Source organism: Peromyscus leucopus, chromosome 3 (genome assembly GCF_004664715.2).
Source record: "Peromyscus leucopus breed LL Stock chromosome 3, UCI_PerLeu_2.1, whole genome shotgun sequence".
Classification (NCBI taxonomy): Eukaryota; Metazoa; Chordata; class Mammalia; order Rodentia; family Cricetidae; genus Peromyscus; species Peromyscus leucopus.
In genome coordinates this window covers 63636598-63658974 of record NC_051065.1, presented here as the reverse complement: position 1 = coordinate 63658974, position 22377 = coordinate 63636598, and the positions used below count along the sequence as shown (strand labels likewise).

At 47.3% G+C, this 22377-nt stretch overlaps 1 protein-coding gene and 1 long non-coding RNA gene across 3 annotated transcripts in view; both read right to left on the bottom strand.

Annotated features, from left to right (window-relative positions):
- Positions 1 to 22377, bottom strand: part of Dpp6 (dipeptidyl peptidase like 6) — an 876452-nt gene that overhangs the window by 741380 nt on the left and 112695 nt on the right. The window lies entirely within an intron of this gene.
- On the bottom strand, positions 6438 to 13659 carry LOC119087738. The gene is made up of 3 exons (XR_005091216.1): positions 12117 to 13659; positions 8009 to 9178; positions 6438 to 6498 (listed from the first exon to the last, which is right to left on the bottom strand). It is a non-coding gene; the product is annotated as an uncharacterized LOC119087738 (long non-coding RNA).

Sequence of the window (22377 nt, the reverse complement as noted above, 5' to 3'; positions counted from 1 at the left end):
GAATGCACAGAGCGGCATGGTATACAGAGATAGAGCCACAGCCACAAAACGAACGAGGTGGGTGGCCCTGGGCTGTGGTCAGGGAGCTCCATGGTGTTCCTAGACAGCAACAGAGAGCAGAAGGCAAAAGTAAGAAACAACCAGGTCTGTAGCCTCAAAGCCAGTGCTTGTTCAAGAACGAGCAGCCTCTCCACTCCATGATGGCCTTCAGGACCCCGTGTGACCTGAGCATCAACCTCCTCCGTGTTTTCCTCATGCTCCCTTGACCTGTTACAGTGAGACTAGCTGACCCTCTCCGGCCCTCACAGCCCTTCTCACCACAGCAACGTCATTCACTCTCTGCCTTTCCTCCCTCCACAGGTCGGCTGCTGGTTCTCCCTCAGAACACAGCTTCACTGTCACAGGAGCAGAACTGAACCCATGCCACTCTCCTCATTCCTCTATATTCAAGCGAGCCTCTGATGCACCCTTCCACCAGTGGCTAGATGTATGGCCATATGTATAGATACAGGGACACACACACACACACACACACACACACACACACTCACACACACACACACACACAGAGTGGGCAGCCACAGAATAGCACATAGATTTTTCCTGAATGACAGCCCAGGCCAGGAGTCTGGGAAAGGGCACAATAGAGCTCACTACAGCCAGGCTTCATCCTGCAGCCCCCTCCAGTGGGTGCCGTGGGGCTGGCTTCCCTGGTAGGCACGTGGCTCCTGTGTTGTGTCACTTGGCCCACTCTCCGTGTACACAGCAGATGCTCATTTGCCTAAGTGGGGAACCATGGAGCTGCTGCAGAGCGGGGAGGCGAGAGGAAGGAGACAGACTGCAGGCTGGAAGGGAAGGGCCCATTTCTGGCTGGGTGCTGGTTCCTTTTCTTTTTTTCTTTTCTAAATGTAGTGTGGCATTACTCAGAGGAGGACACAGTGACTGTAAATATTAAACACAAACTCTCTATTACATGTTTAATAAACACTCCTAGCTTATGGGGAAGCAAAATTGCCTTTTATAAACACCGAAGCTGGCGGGCACATTTTTCTGGAAATAATTTATGAATAACTCTGGCTTGTTCATTTGCACCATGATGGGATCTGAATGGAGCCAGTGTTCAGCTGCCTGAGGATGTTTGTGACCCATCCTCACACATAAAAGGAAGGAAAACAAGGAACTATCTGAGGTCAGATTATGCCTAAGGAAATCTTAATGAGGCTGCCCAGTCCTGTCTTTCCATGTGGGAGGAACAAGGCAGAGTGAAGGATGAGGATGTGATATGTGTGGGAGGGCTTTGGGGGCTCTGACATAGTCCTTGAAAACCTCATGTATTGTCTGGACTCTGTGACTGTCCACTCCTTCAGAGAGAATACACACACACACACACACACACACACACACACACACACACACACACTGACAGATGCTCCGTCTGAGAATGTGAGGCTGAGGGGAGGAACTCTTGGCATCCACACATCCTTCTAGCTCCCAGGAGGTATCATGCATTGGCCATTCAGGCCTCTGGATCTTCAGGCATAGCATTTAGGGAGTGCCTAGTCAATAGAATAATTATATTGGAGTCCCTAATAAGCCTCTCATCAAGAAAACTCCACTTGAGATATGTAGCCAGTGAGAAGCAGGTTCTTACATAATCTGAAGTATAAAAGTTGAGAGAAGGGTAAATGTGAGGGAAATGGAGATGAAATTCAAAGAAAAATAAAGCCAGACTCCCAGCCATGTCCACAATTCAGCATGAGCCCAGCACTACCTTTGAGTTAGCCTGCTCAACAATTTGTAAAGGTCAGTGCTGAGTGGAACAGGGTGGTTTCTGACTTGCCCAAGTAATTACTAAGCAGGAGCTGAGAGGCAGCTAGATCAAAAGGATTGGTAAGGGATGCAGCCAGTGGATCCAGAAGGCAGGTCTCCAGGCCTGAGCATGGACAGATTCAGGGGCACCCAAGGATACCATCTCTCAGGTGCCTGTGGCAAGAGATAGAACTCTCCCTGCCATAAGCAGCCAGAACGTGGTCAGGCTGTCTGTGAATCATGGGGGTGGGGGGTCTGTCTTCTGACATATCTTTAGCACGTGCCCTCAGAGGCCTCAGTTTTTGTTCCCGCTCTCTTTGTTCTTAACGATCGCTCTCTACTTCTGTCCATTCCCACAAGATCCAGAGCTCTTGAAGGGTCAGCAGCAACTAAGACTTCTTGAGGAGATCTCTCTCTCTCTCTCTCTCTCTCTCTCTCTCTCTCTCTCTCTCTCTCTCTCTCTCTCTCTCTCTGTGTGTGTGTGTGTGTGTGTGTGTGTGTGTGTGTGTGTGTAAGTGCCTGTATATGAACAAATACAATCACTAGCTAGCTTGCCCCACTTCCCTTTTGCCTCTAACACACATGTAACACAAGGCTCCAAGAACTGGTTCAAACTGAATTTGACTGGGCTTTAACAGGTCATCCCAGACAATGTGCTCCTTGGGGGTCTAGAAGTCTATTCAGTAGGGATTTTCTGTTGCCTATGGAATCCAGGCCTTAGGCTACAGGACAGACTCCCTACTATGCCAGTTTAGAGTAAAGACTACAATACCCTTGGCTTGTTTACCTGGTACCCATGGGTTACAGGTAGAGATGTGGCACCCTGGTCCCAGCAGCAGTCAGTGCAGAATAATGGCATCCTTTAGCACATCAGGGAGAGCCGTGGTGTGCTCTACACCCATGGTGCATCCACTCATCTAACCTTCAGGAAATCTTGTCACTGTGGATGCTTCTCCAGACATCACAGAACCCCTCCTGCAGGGATAGCATCTTGCTGGAAACACACACACGGCATGACATCGGCAGTTATTATTCTACCCACGCTTACTTCCCCTGTCTATGACTGAAAAGTTCTTAAGGCAGTTCGGTCAGTCCTAGAAAGCAGACCACACTCTCAGCACCCCCATGGCTCTCCCAGATGCAGAACCCCTGGCCAGCAGTGCCTGCAGATATTCTGGTTTCCTCAAATACCTGAGCATACTGAGGGAAATATTTACTTGCAGCCATCTGTGGAAAGAGATGCCACATGCCTCATGTTGAAGCTAAATGGACTTCAGGAGAACAAACAGATCTGGGTACTACATTTTGAGGAGACCATGGGTCCTGCCCCGAGAGGAAGCTAGGTTGGTAACCTACTTCTTGTGACATAGGCTGTCTTCTCCAAGGCCCAAGGATAGATTCCTTACCTAACTACCCACCTGTGCCCTTTACTCTGATGGTTAGCATTGCCTTTCAGCATGGCAGGTTTTAGAACAACTAAAGAGACAAGCCCCTGGGCATGTCAGTGAGGTTTCTTTGTTGTGTTAATGAAAGTGGAATAATCTATCCTGAATGTGGATGGCAACATTCCATGGCTATGGTCTTGGATTGTATTAACATGAAAAAGGAGGCTGAGCAGGAGCCTGGCATTCATGACTCTTTGCTTCCTGACTGGATTCAGGATTCATGAGCCTGGCCATGTCCCACCTCTGCCTCCACACCCTGACTGCCATTGATGGACTGTATCACCCTGAACTGTGAGTCTCAACAAACTCTTCCTCCTGGAAGGTGGTTTTGTCAGGCGTTTTGAAGCAATGAGAAGATTAACTAATAAACAATGTTTCAACCACATGAATCATCAGAGACCTGTGGGACACTCAAGGGGAAATAGGGACATAATAGATGCTGATGGAGTAGCTAGACTCTGGGCAAACCTGTGTGTGAGTAGCACACGGTGGGTATTAGGTACATTATCTCACCTCTCTGAGACCTTATGTCCCAGCAATGAAATGAAGGCTGGCCCAGCACAGTCTACTTAAAAGAGTGGGGAAAGGCTGTTTGGGTGCAAAAATGTCACAGTTATAGCTTAGTCTATGGCTGAAACCCTATTCCTGACAAATACTGGTCTAATTTGCCAGGCTCTTGAGTTCTTGTCCCCACAGTTTGCTTCAACCCTACCAAAGTGTAAACAGGGAGTTGTGATGGAGAAACTCCTATATTCTTCATCCTCTGGTGTGAAGGGAGGCAGAGCTAAGTCCCAGCAGAATCCAAATGGAGCTAGTGAGTGGCTTTCTGAATTATGACACAGAATCTGTGCAGGGTTTGGTCCCAGTACACAGGACCAGAGGAAGAAGACAGGAGATAAAGGCCATATGCCATAGTTAGTGTTATTTGTGGTAAGGGCCCATGCCTAGCTAAGCAGCTCGCTTTCTTTCCTTTCTTCTTTCTGCTCCCTGATGGGGCTCCCTGCTACTCAATGGCCAGTGACATCTTTCTCCTGTGGCCGTGCATTCCCACAAGATCAGGGGGTTCTGCCAGTCCTCCTATGGGGACCACTCAGCTCCTCTTTCTGAGAGAACATATAAGCACATTACTTTCACGGTAAAGAGCATTCAGTGGTGTGACAGAAGTTGGCTGTCTTTCATACTGGAGTGTGGAGTCCCCTGAGGATAGCAAGCATGTCTAGCTCATCTTTTTATCTCTGTAACTCCAGCATAGGACTTGATGGGTTCAGATAAATATCAAGGAAAAGAAGGAGGCCTTGAAGGGCTTCTCTTTTGGTGGAGGAATCTTCAAGTTAGGCATGAGTTGGATCTCTGCCATACTTGTTGCAGTGACCTTCCCTGACCTCTACAGCTGTCACAGGGATAGCTTCAGACTAATCTCAGTGACTGTCTAATGCCTCTCTCCATTTTGACACTGTGAACTCCAAGGAGCCCTGGGCCTCATGTTTCATGCACAGCTGTGGCCTGGGACAGGCTTTTTATAAACATTTGTTGAATGAAATGAGAGAAGACTGCTTGGCAGTCAGAAGGGAAATTACACCTGCAGTAATGTAATGCCTGCACTTCATGGACTTTGGGTCAAATCTTGCAGGCGATTATGAGTTTTCTATGTATAGTCATGGCTAATAGCTTTGGGTCCAACAAGACTAAGGATGATGGCCATGCACTTTCTTCCAGGCACTGGAAAGTAAGAATGGCATCATCACAAATGGCATCACTCCATGTTGCAGAATATTTTTATTTTGATTATGGAGAATTAAAGCAATACCCCAGAAAACTGAATTCTACTTCTTGGTAGGAGGGGGAAGATGTCATAGTGGAAGACCACACCAATGAGTTCCACTCTACATTGGAGTTGTCATTGGCAGATGTGGGAAAAGTGCTTCTGTGTCTACAACCTAGGAATTTTTAATGGAGAGTGTAGCTGGAAGTTTTGCTGTGTCCCGCCCAGCCCCATGGTCCCACAGCCGCTTATAAAATAATCACTCAGAGGCTTATATTAATTACAAACTGGAAGGCCAATGGCTCAAGCTTCTTGCCAGCTAACTTAAACCACTTCCATTCATCTTTAAGTTGCCTTGTGGCCATGGCGTTACCGGTCTGCTGGCATCTTGCTGCTCCTTGGGTGGCATCTCTCCCTACTTTCCTTTCTTCTCTCCATATCTCTGCTTGGATTTCCCGCCTGCCTCTAAGCTGCCTTGCATGAGCGAAAACAGCTTTATTTATTAGCCAATGGGAGCAACACATATTCACAGCATACAGAAAGACATCCCATAGCAGGAGAGATTTGGCTGTGCAAATTGAGTGTGTCTAACCACCACAGACAGTACTGATGAGATTCAATTAAGCTTCCTGCATGTTCTGCCATATGATGACTCAGATGACCCCCTTGGAGCTCCCTGCCCTTGAGAACAGGTATTTCAATAATCTTTGCAGTTTTTTTTTTTTTCTTCAAGGGACAGGACTGGAAGATTGGGTAACAGTGGTGCTGGGGGAGGGTGGGAGAAGTCGGCAGGAGAGAAATTAAGCTCGGTGGAGACACAGAAGTCTCATGGGGTTGAACGTCGATAACTTTAGACAGCAAAGTGTGGGCAGGCATGCCACAAGTACATTAGCAGTTTTGAATCATGCTGCTTTTTCTCAATTCATCCATTAGGCATTTTCTAGCATCTGGTCGCTTACAGACAGAATTTTCACGGTTTTCTGAAAGATGAAATGCCGTTTTCTTTGCTCTCTTTATAAAGACTTTGAGGTTTGGTCTCTACCCTGGAAAGGTGCATTTATTCTAATAAGTTCTGAATGCCAGTGCTGGACTTGTGTGTGGAAAATACCACTGACACTTTCAGCACCATTTAGCTGTCCCAGTGGTGGGCCTCCATACAAAGTGGGGTATTCCTAATGACTGGGGTCTGACCCATTACCCACTCATCTGGGGCAAATATATGAATAGAATGAAGATGAGCAAAAGGATGGAAAATAACAGGGTCCTGTGCAGTGGAGATGCTGTATCCTCAGAGTCTGCCACTCCCTCCAGCCAGGAAGGACCCAAGATCTGAAATAATTTCTTCAGAGAGAAATGGACTCCGCTAAGCCAGAGAGACACACAGAAAACCCTCCACCCCCATCCTCACGTCTGAGTTCTCCTCACTAACACAAGAATGAGAACATCCCCGGGCCTCCCCAAATGATGCTGGCTCCTTGTCACCTTTCTCTTAACAGAATGAGACTTTCATACAAAAACAAAAACAAAAACCCTAGACTTAGGCAGGGCAGTGGATTCCAGCCCCACCTGATGCTGTGGGCACCATGAGGGGTAGTTCCAGAACCTCTCCTAGCTAGCTCCTGGCATAGCTGTCCTGGTGAACCCTCCCACAAAGCACAGAGTGAAAGGGTGTTGAAAGCAGTTGCAAAAGAGGACGAAAACAAGCCAGGCGGTGGTGGTCGCGGCGGCGGCGGCGGCGGCGGCGGCGGCGGCGGCGGCGGCAGCAGCAGCAGCAGCAGCGGCAGCAGCAGCAGCAGCAGCAGCGGCGCACGCCTTTAATCCCAGCACTCGGGAGGCAGAGGCAGGCGGATCTCTATGAGTTCGAGGCCAGCCTGGACTACCAAGTGAGTCCCAGGAAAGGCGCAAAGCTACACAGAGAAACCCTGTCTCGAAAAACCAAAAAAAAAAAAAAAAAAAAAAAAAAAAAAAAAAGGACGAAAACACAAATTAAATCAAAGAATCCCAGACCAACTGACTAGCACAGCTCCCGTTCTAGTCACAATTAAGAAAATCTGGTGCTGCTTTTATACTATACACTTAGTACTGGATGACCATGTCTAGCTTCGTTCCTCTATGGCACATTTCCTCACCATCTAAAGCTGGTAACTGAGGTCTCCTGGGGCTCTTCAGCCCCTCCCCCTTGGTACCCTAAAGTGATCTTAGAGTTTAAGACATGAAGATTTTCTTCCATCAGAGCCAGATGTCTATCTTCCACTGACCGCCCCAAAAGCTGAACCCCAACTGTCCCTTCTCTGATCTTGTATCTACCACTGACCATGGTCTCTAACCCAATTTCAAGTCAACCCTCAAGGATGTAGTGTTGGCCTGCTGCAGCTGGGCTACTGCAGGGCCCCCAGAGCACAGTAACCTAAGCCAGGTGTTGTGAACAGAGACTCAGCATTTCAGCTAAGCACACATTGCCCTAAGTCACTGCTCTCAGCCCCAGGGTACCATCTAGCTATACGGAAGTGAGGGTGCCTGTGGTGATACTTTCTTTGTGCTGAAATGTGATATTTTATTTGTATGTTAATAAATAAAGTTGCCTGAAGATCAGAGGTCAAATAGCCATAAACAGAAGTCAGGCAGTGGGTAGCCCACACCCTTAATCTAATCACATGGCAGACAGAGTCTCTGTATGGTCAAGGACATAGCCAAGTGTGGTGACACATGCCTTTAATCCCAGTACCAACCATAGAGACCTGGAGGTCTGTATAGACAGGCAGTGACAAGTAAGTCATGTAGCTGGGCTTAGAACCAATGAGAAGGCAGAATAGGAAGGCAATAAAAACACAGGTTATACAGAAGAAGCTCTCTGTGGAAGCTACTGCTGGTGGTAAGCTAAGGCTAGTCGTGGCTGTTGCTGTGATCTCTTCGGCTATTACCTCGGTATTTGGCTCTGTGTTTATTTAATAAGACTGTTTAGGAATTCATCTACAGGTGCCTGCCTTGTCACCTTTCTCTTAACAGAATGAGACTTTCATACAAAAACAAAAACAAAAACCCTAGACTTAGGCAGGGCAGTGGACTCACCAATAGAGGAAGCGTGTGGATGACCAGTTTGTTGCTGCCTGGGCTCCCCATCCTAGAGATTGACTCAACTCTTCTCTGAAAGCTTGCCACAACTTGCCAGACAATGTCTTCTGTCTAGTGCTGCACACTGGGAATGTAAAGGGGAGGGGTTTGGAGCAAGTACAGGACACCAAGACTATGTTGACCAGAGGTAAGAATGGGGTGGAAGGAGAAATAAGTCAGCACAACCTTGAAAGACTCATGTGCTATTTCCTCTTGGCCTGTTAACGTGCCCCAGCGCAGCGGGTACACGGCCAGGTACTCGGTGAATCATCAGAAGGAATTAATTGATTTAAGGTGGCAGAAGCACTCAGTGTTGATAAAGATACCGAATGCCCTGTCTCTTTCTCCCTCTGCTTAGAGAGAACTGAATTGCACTTTCAGCATGGATATGGTTTACCTAAATGAAACAGAAGAGCCAGAGGAAGAATACCCAGTGATGGTCCTCTGTCCCAGCCAGCCAGAACCAGCATGGTGCAGAAGGCTGGCAAATGCAGTAGCCATATATTCATGGGCTCTTCAGATACTAAAGAGGGATTTTGGATATATATACACATACATACACACACACACACACACACACACACACACACACACACACACACATACACACATCTTGCTCACAGGAAACTGAGGACAGTCATAGAGAGACAAAGAAAGTGTATTGGCTCAGAAAGGTGGCTCTGGAACCTTGTGCATGGTTGACTAGGCCATGATGGTTTTATGTTCTCTAGTTTCCATCATTTGAATGACTCATCTTCCTACTCAGGTTCAAGGTCATCCTGAGGAGCAATACTTCTTTGCTGCATCCTGATACCCAGGCTTGTCACATGGGAGAGGGGAGATGACAAAAGAGCCTCCTGTCCTTCTGCTGTTGGGGCTTCTTCTTGTTCTGTTGGAAAAGGAAGGCTTATCCATCCGAAGGCCCTTCCCCTCCGCGGAAGCTGATCCATCAAAGGCAAGCCCTACAATAACACGATGAAATAGCTCTACTCTCGCCTCTTACGGCTCCCGTCTTTGTCATCTCTAAATGATCGACAGTGCTTTTCCAGGTCTGATGAGAGAACAAACGAGGGGGAGCGGTTTCCTGATGAGTTATTTAGGCCGCCACTTCTCAACAATGCCATAAATTCACTGGCATGCAGGGAAGGTGTCTGCGGTTGGCGGCGGGCGATCGGCGATCAGCTGATGGGGCTATGCAAATGAAGCCACAAACAGCTGCAAACCACTGGATAAAGCACTCTGGTTCTCCACATCCATTACGGACGTCTTTAAGAGCCTGCTAGTCCCAAGGGGAGTCAAAATCAGCATATTAGAATTCAGTTGTTGTCTAAGGGAGAAAAAAAAGTCTACAAAAAGAACCTGTGGACTCAAGGCAGGACAGAAACAAATCTATGAAAAAGATGTGAGTCTGACAGCCTGAAAGATTCTGGAAGAAGGCTGACAGAATAATAAATTTGAAGAGTTCTTTTCTCTCTCTTTTTTTCAATGTTCAGAAAATATTTTAGGTATTTACAATTAATAAGATTTTTCTTCCTTGGTGTTTTATAAATAAATAAAGTAGAATTAAATTAGCTATAAACCTGAAATGATGGCAAAATTTATCTCATGGACCAACAAAGTAAGACTGCCAGAGCTTGAGTGAGGAGGAGGAACTGTCTTTCTCGTGAAAGCGAGTGCGCACGTGCATCCCTCTGAATGGGGAGTGTTGCTGTGAGCAGGTCCAGCTTGACTCATCCCTGCTGCTGTTAGACTTGCCAGTAATTAACTGGTGTTTTTAGTTAGCAGAGGAGCAGTGTGAACATAATAGTGATGACTCCAATGTTACCAAAACCTCACTCTAAAGGCCACCCAGGACATCTGCCTGCCAGGGAGCAGAATTCCCTGCACAGGAGTCACCTTGGGGTGGCACACGGCCAATCCAGAGAGCACAGCCGCTGTTCAAAATATTTTTGGAATTTCTTCTGGAGAATTGTTCTCAGAACTATAAAAGAAAATTAGTTTCATTGTTCTGAAATGAGCCATGTGGGCAAAGCAGTCGGCATTGTTCACCTAGGGAGTCAAGCTTAATGTTTCCCAAGTCGGCATTGCACCGGTTGACACACTCAATAGACACTCATTTTCTGCGTAATCACAGCAGTCCAGAACATATGCCCCTGGACTATGTCCCAGGTCCAAAAGGCATTCCCAAAAAGGTGAAGTCTGCTCCCCTAAACTCTTCACTCCAGGACTGTGAGCTAGGCATGTCAGGGTTTCTGAGACCTAGCAAGGGGGCTCCTAATGCTATAGCCATGTGGTGAATACCATCAACTCATCAGGAACTAGAATCCCCAAGGAAATAGAGCCTAGCTTGGGTTAATTGTTGCACGAAGACACATGACCACTATGAGTGGGACTGTTCCACGGGCTGGCTCTCTAAAGTAAATGAAGAGGAGAAAGGAAGATGAACCCAGCCATGGCCTCTCCCTGCCTCTCTGCTTCTGGGCTGCAGAAGCAGTGTGGACAGCTCTGTCATACCCCTGCTACCGTGACTTCCCCACCATGATGGGTTGTGCCCTCTAACTGGGAGCCTAAGTAAAGCCTTCCTTGCTTAAGTCTCTCTCCCTTCCTCTCTCTCCCTCCCTCCTCCCCCTCTCTCCCTCCCTCCCTCCCTCCCTCCCTCCTCTCTCTTTCTCTCTCTCTCTCTCTCTCTCTCTCTCTCTCTCTCTCTCTCTCTCTCTCTCTCTCTCTTTCTCTCTCCACCAGAAGTTGATGCCTTCCTCAATCATTTCTCAACCCCAAACCTGCTTCATGAACTGCGGTTTCATGAGTTTCAAGAGACTCAGTCTTTCAGTTGCCCAGGTTCAAATCTTCCTGTTGTCCTTGACCCCGCCACCCCCGCCCCCATCCTGTTCTCCTCAAAACCTTGCATCCTGTTTGCACACCTGCAGGCCACCTCCCTGGTCCCGTCACACTTTAGATATCCCTTGTGGAGGAGGGACTATCCCACCAGCCCTCACCTGTCCTCTATTACTAACCTAGCGGCCCCATCCTGCCAATTCTGAGTAACACCACTTTACTTCTTCACCCCAAGCTATCCAAAGTGGCCAGTTCGCTGATGAAGGAGCCCAGCAGCGCAGCGAAGTCACTTGCTCGCTTCCTCTTAACACTTTTCATGCTCGCTCTATTCCGGTGCTGCTCTTTCTGCATCTGTCCTGCCTTGGCTCCTCCTACCTTTCTAATTAGGTGCATTACATTGATATACGAAATGCCTGGGCTACAATGTCCTCTGATACTCCAGTAAGACTGAGACTGACAGCGTGCCTATGTGGAAGAGCACTTTCTGAGCACACAAAGCCCTGGGAAGCAACCTTAGCACCCCCAAAAAGCAGACAGAAAGTCTGCTGTGGACTGAATGCTTGTATCTCCTTGTAAGACATTTCTCTGTTGGGGTCCTAACTCCCACTGTGATAATTCTAAGAGGTGGGGCTGTGGGGTGATTACATAATAAAGGAGATCTCACAAACACATGAGAGCTTATGAAAGAGGCCCCGGGGGAGCTTGTGTCCTTGTCCACCAAATGAAGATGCAGTGGCAGGGACAGGTACCATCTATGAACCAGGCACCCCCAGCACACCCCCAGCACACCCCCAGCACACACACACCACTCATGTGCTAACACACATACATACACTGTTTTTTCTAAAACACTCTGAAAACAGGTGGAAAACTGTACCACACCTTGGGTGGCAGAGACATGAGAAGCACAGCCTAATGGATCCACCCCATTCTTTCATACCTCCTTCCCTCTTGCATGTCTGATCTCTTGCACAGAGCTTGGGCTGCCGGAATTTCCACCACCACCCACCCCGCTTCTTGACTGGCGAGACAGAAATGTGGCTGCAAGCCAGTTGCGGTAGAGTTTCCCAGACATGTGAGGCAATCCCAACCCAGCCGTGGTTTATGTATGCACTGGAACCCTCTGGTGAGCGGCGACAGGTGACATGGCTTACGTAAGGGCCGAGGTGCTGTGAATCAGGCCTGTGGCTGGCACTCTGGGGGTGTGCTGTAAGTCTCTGTTGAATGACTAGGTGACTGAGTGACAGACAGTGGTAAAACACTCTGGCACAGGAGAAAGATCCTGTCCCTGGGAAGTAGCAGCTGCAGCTCTGTACTGCTGTTGGTAGAGCACTGTGTCATAATGTGTCCCCATTGTGTCACAGTGGGAAACCTACCAGGCACCTGCTCATGTAAATTCACTCACTCACGGGGTAGTGTGTCTGAGTTTGTTGAACCAGAGGCTCAGAGAAATGAAGGGACCTCCTGAGGCACACAGGCGGGATCCGGTGTCCATATTTGCCCTCTACCCCAAATCAGAACCTGGGACTTGACTCAGCAGACCCTGAACCAGTGTCCTAGTGGATGGGAGACCTCTCAAAGCTCCCTATTCACTGTCTGTTCCCCATCCTCAGCATCATTCCACAGCCCCACCATCCACTCTTAGGATCAGTTTTGGGCATCTGGCCTAGTCCTGGAGAACCCACAGCCTTGCAAGTTGATGACCTCTCCCAGCCCAGCTGACCAGGGAAAAAAATGTCAGCAGATTCTGCACATCTGGTCTTGGACTACAACATTCATGTTGACAACCACCACCTGTCATACCTGATACCCAGCATTGTGCTTCTCAGTGGGCCTCTGGTTCTCACCTGGCCAGCACAGAACATGTGCACTCACGATACTACTCTGTCCATGCCAGCAGCCAGACCCACACACATCATCACATCTGGGGACCCAGGACCCAGGACTCCTCTGCTTTTGACATCAGCCACCGATGACTCAGACCAACAGCTGAATCAATACTCTATTCTGGGGTCAAAGGTCAGTCAGACCTGGCATTGTCCTGTGACCTGAAATCACAGCATGTGCCCATCCCTGTGGTCTGCAGAGGTAGAAAAGGGCACAGGGTGAAGAGAAGAGAGAGCTCATCATCTGGAGGGATGATGACGGCAAATTTAACCCCCACCCCACCATCAGCGCCACCACCACCAACGGATCGCTCATCTTAACTTCATGAGTGGCAGAAACTACAGTCAGCCCATGTTCCACAGAAGGAAGCAAGGTACAAATTATTAGCGGTCGTCAGCCAACCTGCCTAAGGTTGTTTAGCAAGGAAAATGCTGCCTATAAAGCTGGTGAGATGGTTTACCAGACAAAGGAACTGACTGTCAAACCCGACCTGAATTCAACTCCCAGAACCCACATGGCAGAAGGAGAGAACGGACACCGGGAAGCTGTGCTCTATCTTCCACAAGTATGCATGTGTACCTAACAGTAAGTAATAAAAAATTGTCAGCAACAATCATAAAACATATTGTTTATCATATGTTTTAGTTGGGGTTGCTATTACTATGCTAAAATACCATGGTCAAGACCAGCTTGGGAAGGAAAGGATTTATTTCCCCTTACAACTCACAGGCCATACTCCATCACTGAAGGGAGTCAGGGCAGGAACTCAAACAGGGCAGGAACCTGAAGGCAGGAGGGGATGCAGAGGCCACAGGGGGAACTGGCTTGTTCTTTATGGCTTGCTCAGTCTGTTTTCATGTAGAGCCCAGGACCACCTACCCATGTACTACCCACAATGAACTGAACCCTCCCATGTCCATCATTAATCAAGAAAATGCCCCATGGGCTTGCGCACAGGCCGACCTGGTGGGAGCATTTTCTCAGTTGAGGTTCTCTCTTCCCAAATGACTCTAGCTGTATCAGGTGAACAAAAATCATCCCGGGCACATGGTGTAACAAGTCCCCAAACAGGTCAGTCCATCCTTGAACGGCACCTCCAAACTGGAAGCTCAAGGAACCTTTGCCATTCTCATTTAGCGCATGTAGTTGTTATTGTCACACAGTGTGAGGACTACAGCGCCCTGTATTGCTTTTCTGGAACTTTCCCTGCCTTGGATTTCCTGTTCTTAATTACTCTCCAAAGACTAGTCTCTGCAGGACAAAACCTTTTCTCTGTGATGCAGGATGATTTTGTCATGGGAAATCTCCTTTCCTAAGACTTCTTCAGACTCAAGGACTGCTCACAAGGAGGAATAGTTTCTGCTAAAACACAACATGCCATTCTTTATTAGATACTCCATGATACTGCAGATAGAAAAATATGTAAATAATTTTTATATTGGAAGTTGAGGAGATGACTCAGTGGTAAGTGTTTGCAGCACACATGTGAGGACTACAGTTCATATCCCCAGAAGCCACATAAATGCCAGACGGGCACTGGCAGCCTGCCTATAATATCACCTTCAGAGGTTGGAGGCAGGGCCTCCCCAGAGCAAGCTGGCCAGCCAGACTAGCCATATCAGTAAGCTCTGGGTTTGACTGGCAGAGTCTGGCTTACTAAATAAGGTAGAATCTAGGTGTCACATGCAAGTGTATACTCATGTGCATACACATTCATGCACTCATATACCTCCACACAGGCAAACACACATATACATATATGCACATATACACACATGAAATGTGGGAAAAGATCATTTTTCATCTCAGAACTGAAGAAACAATATTAAGCCAATGATAGACAGCTGGGTGGAGATGTGGTGGGGTAGGGTGCTGGGCTCCCCACTATCTCAGAGTTCTCAGGACTGCAGGCTGCTTTCTTGCCTCTAACCCCACTCAAGAACAAGATGTCAGCTGAACTGTTTGATGGTGTATCGCATTGCTTGGCTTGATGTTCAAAACATCAGCTCTAGACCTTCTTTTCAGCCTTCTGCTCTACAGCAGCCAGCAGAGGCAGGTTCTCCTGGTCTGACACCACCTCACACATTCTCCAATGTGCAGCTCGGTGGGGGAGCTTGGCTAGAGCAGACTCCTCAGAGCCTCTTCCTCCACCCCCTGCAGACAGGATGGAAAGTCCTAGAATTAAGACTTCAACTTGGGGGTGGGTGGGTAAGGAAGGAATAGGGAGAAGAGAAACATTCTGGTGACTCTGCATACCTCAGAGATGTGTCCTGATCCAGCATCTTATTTCAGGGGCCATTATGCCCTGCTCAGTTGCTAATAGACCAGGATACTTTAATTCTCACTCTGCTGTTGCTTGTGGTGTGCTGTACTCATGGGAGATGGGAACATTGGTTTATTTAAGCCTTGAGCAACCTGCCCTTGCTTCATAATGGTGCCAAGACCTGCCCAGGAAGCTCCTCACACACTGGCTAGGTCAGATGCTAGCCACTTTGCCTGTGTTATGTAATACATGTATTTGGAATTCCACTGAGTCAGGTGTAGTTTTTAAAAGTAGCATTTAACCCTTTTCTAGGACAAGATGACAATGTAAGACTTTAAATGTCATTATCGAAGGCTCTCGGGAAGCTTCTGCTGATGGAGCCTGTTGCCAGGGGCTGTGGGCTGGGTTGTACTGTGTTTACAAGCCGCTCCAGTATTCTGGAGGCTCATGGGAGTGGAGGTTTTTCCTTTGTTCTTGTCCATTTTCTGTCATGTGTCATCAGTGTTTTCCTCACTCTGGCCCCAGCGTATCTTCTTCCTGGGCTATGCACTGCTCTGGAACCACAGCAGAGAGAGGCATGGGGAGCCACAAACATTTCCTATGCCTACACATCCCTCCCTCCTGGGACACACATTGCTGGCTGACACACACCATATGGCCAAATCTCTTCCCTCCAGAATGCAGGTCTGAGAAATTGCCAACATATAGTGTCCCCCTTGTCCTTCAAGATCATGCACATACACACCACTGGAGCTTCTTCAGCCCCAGCCCTTATTTTTAATCAATGAAGTGATGTATTAAGTATACACTGACTGTGACGTTGAGTTGCAGGTCTCTAGGTAGCCCCACTTCTGCAAGGTTCCACTAACTCCCAATAGTACCACAAGAGGGACAATACCTTTAACACATGGACTTTTGGGGTATTCAACATTCAAACTACAGTACCCAGGGACATATCTACAGGTGCTGCCTCTCTCAATACCTTTCAGAGAAGCTAATTATCAGTGACCACAGAAGCCCTGCTGTATATCCAGCAGGAAGAAGGGCTCCATAACCACACAGATTTTCATCCTCGTTCCTTCCGTCACCTCACTTGACTTACCATGAGATGTACCCATGCCATCACCACTGTGATAAAGAATGGCCCTGGGCTCATGCCACCTCAGTCAGTTCTAGCGAGCAATGTCCTTTCCATCAGCTGAAGGTGCTGCTTTTCATTGTCAACTTGACACACTGCAGAATAACCTGGGGAGTTATTCTCAGTGAAAACTGTCTAGATCAGGTTGGCCCGTGGGCATGTCTTTGGAGGGAGGGATTGTCTTGATTATGTTAATTGATGTACGAAGAAGACCCAGCCTACTGTGGGAGGTACCATTCCCTAGGTTTGGGTCCTAGACTCTATACAAAAAGAGAAAGTGAGCCGAGAACAGGTGTGCCCACACCAACTCATTGTCTCTGCTCTTTACTGTGGATGTGATGTGACCGGTTCTTTCAAGTTCCTGATGTTTTCCTGTTGCGGTGGACTGTACCCTGGAACTATAAGGAAAACAAACTCTTTCTCCCATAAGTTACTTTTGTCGGGATATTTTATCACAGCAACAGGAGAAACAACACTAAGACAGGGCCAGAGAGCTCACCCTGCCTGTGCTCGTGTGTCCGTGTGTCCTTATAACCTAAGAGTTCACCTACTCTCTGACCAACTTCACATAGACCTCTACAAACAAATGACCCCACTGAAAACAAATATAGAGCTACCAATCTAGTTTGATATAAAATATAAAGGCTCATAAATCTTGGAGAGTAATGTTGGGAATGAATAAAGTCAAAGCTTGGGGTTTTATCATTTTAAAAGTAGTTTTTTGGGTACGTTACAGTCTATTCTATGTACTTATGAAACAGAACAATTAAGGGCTAATTTTGTACTTCCCAACAGATCTTTAATAGGGTTATTCTGAATGCATGGTCTCCTAAAAGGTATTCCACGTCCAATTTGATTCTTGATAATTAGATTCCAGATCGCCCTTGAAGGTGGGCTGCTGCAGACATCAGGAAGCCCTGCTATGGGAATGAAAGCATGTCTGTGGGGAATTGAAAACATGCTTTCCTAGTCCCCATCTGTGGGGACCCTGGGGCTGCAGAAAGTGTGATATGGGTCATGTCTGTGTGTCTAGTCTTCCCATCTGTCCACACATGGGGCCTTCCTTCTGAAGGAGTGGGTAGGGAGATTGGCCTCCAGGAAAAGTCTTTGCCCTGGGTCTCCTCCAACCCCAGGTTCATTCACCAGAATCACACTTGCAAGCCCTGGAAAGAGCAGTTTTGCTGGCTTTTCCTTTTCCTGTTGATTCTCACCAACCAAGTAAGGAGAGGGCTGGGCTGAAATCACTCATGGTCCTTCAGCAATGCCTCATACCGCCTCCCCCATTTTCCCCCACTCCCCATCCCACCCCGCCCCCACCCCCTCACCCTCTCCCTGCAGAGAGAATGGCGCTCTCTATAAATAAAGCCCTTCTACTGGAGCTTGTGTTTCCCTGACTAAAGCATATTTCCTTTTTTTAGCCATAGGCAAATTATCAATTACAATTTGCTAATGTTGGATACTTAACATTCAACACATCGTTTTCTTAGATATAACTTAGAGTTTATGGCAGAATCACATGTGCACAAAATAGCAACTGGACACTCCTTTGCCTCTGTCCCTCTAGAGAAGCAGTTCTCAACCTCTGGGTCGCGACCCCTTTGGCAAACCTCTATCTCCAAAAAATATTTACATTACGATTTGTAACAGTAGCAAAATTACAGTTATGAAGTAGCAACGGAAATGACTTTATAGTCGGGGGTCACCACCACATGAGGAACTGTATTGAGGGGTTGCAGCATTAGGAAGGTTGAGAACTGCTGCTCTAGAGCAAGCTTCCTCTAAAGCTCTGCAGATTTGCTGTCCCAGGAGACTGTGTTGAGAGGCTGCTAACACATAAGGCCAGCACAGCCACAGAGTAAGTGGACAAAGGACCTGAGGCCAGCTCACCTTACACCTGGAGGACCCAGGATCTTCTCCCTGTCCCCTCTCTATCCATCCACCTGACAGCATTCTTACCAGTTGCCAGCCATTCCTAAACACCACTAAGGAGATCCAACTGTGGTTTAAGATTCATTTACTTTTATTTCATATGTATACCTGTGTCTGTATGTAGGTGTGTGAACCACATGCATGCAGTCCCTGTGGGGACCAGAAGACAGCATCAGATCCCCTGGAACTAAAGTTTATGAATGATTGTGAGTCATCCAGGCTGGGCACTGGGGATTGAACCTGGGTCTTGGCAAGAGCAGCAAGTGCTCTTAACCTTTCAGCATCTCCCCAACTTCTCCCACAGGACCAAAGTGTGATTTAGAAGTTTTTTCCAATCTGCGAGTCCTGGCCACTGTCCTTGGGAACCCAAGAACACCCTACTTCCTCTCCCTGCCATGCAGCTGAAGGATGGTGAAACACTCAGCTCTTCTCTCCAGAACTCCTTGGTCACACTGATATCCATCCACATGACTGGCCTGGCCTCACAGAGGTGGCATCGTTGCTGTTCTTAAAAACCTGCTTCATCCCTTTGCCTAGGGAGAAAGAGCCAAAGGACAAATGTGATCAATCACCAGCCAAGATTCAGCTGAAAGGGCCCTTACCAGAACATCTTTTCCACAGCCTATCATCAGGAGTGATGGCGACATCTCCAACAGGCAGTTCAGAATTATATTTCACCCTATCCCCAGTGTCTGCCTCCACAGCCAGCAGAGTACCCTGGGTCATGTGGAAGGGACCAAGAAGATGCCAAGATTTATGGTTCTGTTTTTATCCCAGGAAGTGTGCCTGACTCAGAAGCGACGGGAACGATGCACTGTGGAGCAGTTACTGCTAGTACACAGTTCCTCTGTTTACTCTCAGCAATCAACATGCCCGATTATGCTCCCATGCCTTCATACGACTCTTCCAATCTGAGGGCAAACATTGTAACTCATCATATAAATGGATTATAAGGAAATTTGGAATTAAAACATTTAATATTGATAAAGTTGAACCATTTTCAAGAAGCTATTACACTATTGTCCCATGTTCCCTCATCAATAGAAAGGTAGAGGCGATGCACAGCTCTGCTAGAAGTCAAGTCTGATGCCACTGAAGAAGCTTCAAAACACTGAAGAAGCACGATTTGTAAAAAGGAGGCCTGTTGTGCCCTGAGTACACAGCTCTAGAATGGCCATACATTATTACATACATAGGGTAGCCATATAAAACCAGCTCACACATTTGAGTCGGTGATAAGGTTTGGCAGCTCTTCTTCATCCCCAAACCCTGCAGAATGCCCAGGAGGAGGTGGCATCAGTGAAGGGACATGTGGCATGACGGGTGAACCCTGGGGTTCCCAATGGCTTTTTCTACATACTTGATTCCACGCAGAATCAGCTTAAAGCCTGGTGAGACAAAGGCAGGAGGACATCTTTTCTCCCAGAATACCATCACCCACCCAGCACCGATACCACCTGCCTTACCCTAGGAATGGAGATCCAGGAGAACCACACTAGGGTAATTCACATCACTTGGCCTTGCCAAGCTCTTCACCTGAAGTCCCCATAAGAACTTGCTCTGTGCAGTGTGGCTCACAGATGCAGCTCCCATCTCACAGGCATGTGTACTAATATCATCTCTAACATTCTAAAGCATCCACCTTTAGAGGCAGTTATTTACCACCTCTTCATTAAAAATGTGGAGAGAAGCCTCAAACCCCATTGAATGCTCAGGCCCCATGGGAACCAGCAGCAGGTGAGGGACAGTTTCCCATACTTTCCAGGGCATCCCTATCCGACAACCCTGTCCCCAACATCAGTGGCCAGGCCTGACTTTGACTTGTCTTTCCTTACACATGACCTGACCTTCCTTAGAGCCTTATGAAAGATTTGCCTTCATCATCTTAAATTCTGAGCCTCCTAGTTCCCACTAATCTGAAGCTCATATGTGGGGAAAAAAAGGAAACCACAAAGCCTGGCCTAAAATGTTGATCATTTCAAAGTGAGTGGGATGTACTACAATCATTAGCTCCATGGACAGGGAGTGATGTTATATGGCTCTAAGGACAGCGAGGGATGGGCTTGGCACCAGGAATGGAGCTGGGAGGTCACTTCCAGGCACTACGTTCTTAGTCATCCCTCAGGATGCCAGAAAAATGGGTCAAAAACTTGACTTTGTCTACTCCCTACTAGACCAGTGACTTTGGATATGTTTTTGGAATAAAACTTTCCTATTACCTTTTACAGAGAAGGCAGTGTATTTCTGCACTCTATAAAATTGAAATTATAGAGTCTTGTCTCCAACTTTGAGTCTAATTTTAGTGCATTCCCCTTGACACATTTTCCAGCCAGTTTATAAGAATAAATTTGTTCCTTCTAAGAGACGCACCTGTAAGACAGAAAAGCTTCCACTGCTAAATAGCAAATTGCATCATTAATTAAAACTAAAAGGAAACATTAGTGATTTTTAGCTAGACAGTATCATGAAATTTTAAATCGCAAATAAAAGTGAGGGTTGAGACCCAATTATTGATGAGTGTGGGAGAGGCAAGGGAGGAGGCAGCCATAGCAGAGGCAAGTACACTTGACATTGGTGCACCAAAGAGGCTCCTCTGGGGAGCACTGTTGACTCCAGTAAGTGAAAAACAAAAGCCACTGGTCTCTCTGGATCTAGGTGTCTTTATCTGTAGAAAGCAAGAATGAGCAACTTTCCCCCAGGAAGATATACATTCAAGAAAAGCCTAGGAGATGGAATGAGGTTTCTTTTTAAGGTGAGAGAGCACAGAACTAGCTGGTAATGGTAGTGTAGCTCTGTAAGTATATTAAAATGAATGAGGTCATACAATCAAATATGCTGTGTAAAGGACAGAAAATGAACATGCTTTAAAAAATACGGTGTGATCAGAAGAAAGGACTCCTCCCAAAGAAAGAATTTTAGTAAAAATCAGTTTGCAGGTGAAGGGCGTGGGAAGCTCCTGGTTCAAGACTGGACTCAGAGAAACTGGATGTGGTAATGCGCCTTTAATCCCAGGCACAGGCAGATCTGTGAGTTTGAGGCAAGAAGAAGAAGAGGAAGAAGAAGGGGGAGGAGGAAGAAAGGAAGGATGGAGTGAGTGAGTGAGGGAGGGAAGGAGGGAGGGAGGGAGGGAGGGAGGGAGGGAGGGAGGAAGGAAGGAAGGAAGGAAGGAAGGAAGGAAGGAAGGAAGGAAGGAAGGATTTACACAAAACGTAGGTTTCTCTCCAGCTCTTCAGACAGCAAGAGAAGCAGCTAGGATTTTGACACACATTTTCAAAAGTTTACATTTCTAGCATGAAGCTCTGGTATGTAAAGATTTGTTAATTGCAAACGAGAATCTTCCGTGATTGCCTGAGCACTTCCCCTGTCGTTCCTCAGATGGAGGCACACACAGAACATCCATCCAGGTTCTGAGGCTTGGTGCACCCTTGGTCATGCAGAGCTTTAAAATGTCTCTCAGATCTAAAACAGCAAGCTGTGACAATGTCCCTGAAGCTTGGATTCAGTAATCTTGTATCATGCAAAGCAGTGCTAAGAGGGGTTGAGCTTGGTTGCGTCATACTGTCAGGTGAAAAACAGTCTTTGTGCTCCTGGGGTGGGGAGATGGTGTGGTTGCTCAGGTACTAGCTGCGCCATCATGAGAACCCTAGTTTGACCCTCAGAACCTATGCGAAAGGTTGCCCATGGCAGTATGATCTTGTGATCCCAGTGCTGGAGGGTGAGAGCCAACATACACACTGGTAGGTCCCTGGGAACTTCAGGTAAGCCAACGTTAATGACCATTGAGCTCCAGGCCTGTCCCAGAACACAAGGTGGACAGCCCTTAAGGAATGACATGGTGTTGACCTTTGGCCTCCACATTCACAGGCACAGACATACATCCAGGTGTATACACATTCAACCATGCACACACACACACACACACACACACACACACACACACACACACACACACACATATACACACATGCACACCAACACACTAAACAGTAGCTCTAAGACCAGTGAACCCAGACAGGAGGGAATGATGATCAGTAAAAGTCCTTTGACCATCTAGTAGAAACAATAGAAAACAGCCTTTTGCTGGGATGGTCCCTGATTTTAAGGTTGTTTTATATAGCCTATAGACTCACGACAAAGCAGTAATTCCAGACTTCTAGCTGAAATCAAATAATGGATATGGTAAGAGTGGGAGGAGACA